Below are 1,883 nucleotides of genomic sequence, written 5' to 3' on the forward strand. Positions count from 1 at the left end.
GAGAGAGAGAGAGGTGTAGTAAGTTTCAGATCTGGTTAGATAAATGAGATAGATAGGTTAGTTGAATAAGATAAAGATAAAATAGTCTTTTTCGTTAGAATCGTTGAAATGGGCATGGACATAAGATTTTCATTCAAGTGGACTTTGATTTGCCTGTTTTTATGCATTTGGGCATTTTCCCTTGAAAATATTAATTAAAATTTAAAACATTCATCCAACCGTTCATTTATAAGTCCTCACTTGGTCCTCATTAGAAACTCTCTTAGTTAATAAAGGGTAAGGCTAAGGTGTGTTAATGTGGTGTGTTAATGCATGTGATGCATGAAATTTTTACTCGAGTTGTAAAATGAGTCCTCAAAGTAGTAATATTAGTCGAAATTGTAATATGAGTCGTTAAAGTTGTAAAAAAAAAAAGTTACAACAGTAGTCCTAATTTGTCCTTAAAGTGGTAATTGAGTCCTTAAAATTGTAATACGAGTCCTCAAAGTTGTAACGACTTTTTTTTAATCACTTTAAGGACTTAATTACCGCTTTAAACACACATTTTACCACTTTAAAGACTCATATTACAACTTCGAGGAATAATATTACTAGTTTGAGGACTCAATCTACAAAGTTGATGCATCACATCATTCACATGCATTAACACATTGTAGAATTTTCCGTTAATAAAATTTATCTTGTTGTTTTGAGGCTTGTTGTGTCAATTTCAAGGATCAAGCTTGTGATTAGAACTGCTTGGAGGTTGAAAGTAACGCTGATCAAGTTTGTGTCTTTCAATCAGCGTTTCGATCACAACAAAGTGCTTCGAGGTGGATCTTGGTGGTATGAAAAAGCTTCAATTGTCCTTTTAAGTTTATGATGGTGTTACGCCAGTAGAACAGGTAAAAATGACCTCATTGTTTTTCTGGGTTAATATCACAAATATTCCATTCTAAGTATGAGGAATCGGATTGGATCCGGGATGTTGCATTATTTGTCATTGGTAGCTTTAAGGCTCCTGATGAGAAAATGTTCAATTCAACTAGAAAGGTTAGGGTTCATGTTGAGCGTGAATTGACTACGCCATTTTATCTGCAAAAAAAAACTATGCATTTTGAGAATGGAATTGAAGCTGTGATACAGTTTAATTTTGAACATTTGCATTTGTTATGTGACAAATGTCTGTTGGTTTCCATGAGAATGGTATTTGTTCAAAACTCGACAATGCAGGTTCCACTTCTGTAGCGCCACAACAGCGCCTTTAAACCTTGGCAGCTCCTCTGGGTTTTAGTACTACGTTCCTGCAAGGGGCTTCCAATTTTCAGGGCACATCAAGTCACCTTAATTTAAGCCGACATCTATTTCCTCCAGTGGTGGACGCAGAAACTCACGTAAGTAGGGGGAAAAAATTTGAGGCTAAGCAACCTATAGAAACAGCACACTGTTCATTTCCTCTTTCTCTCCAATCTCCATTTTTTAGCTCTTAAGCTAGTTAATATATATAATATTCTGAAATATATTGAAGTTTTTTTCACTAATCATATGAAATCCTAATTAGACAATATAAAATTGCATGCATTAATTCCTCATCAAACATCTAACATGAACACATCTAAACAGACTCATTGTTCCTTTAATAGAGAATAAAGGGATTATAAATTCACCGTTCATTAATCTTTCATTAAAATTCGTCAGCAAAGAAAACCCAGATAAGGGAAAAAAAACATGAAAATTGATCACTCAATTCTGCAAGAGTCGAAATGGGACTCTACTTATTAATTTTGGGCTCAATTGTTATCTAAACACCCATTTTTGAGCCCTGTTGGTGTGATTGATCTCATAATTATAACAATTTACAATTCTGTAATATATATATATATATATATATATATATATATATA

Source organism: Fragaria vesca, linkage group LG6 (genome assembly GCF_000184155.1).
Source record: "Fragaria vesca subsp. vesca linkage group LG6, FraVesHawaii_1.0, whole genome shotgun sequence".
Classification (NCBI taxonomy): domain Eukaryota; kingdom Viridiplantae; phylum Streptophyta; class Magnoliopsida; order Rosales; family Rosaceae; genus Fragaria; species Fragaria vesca.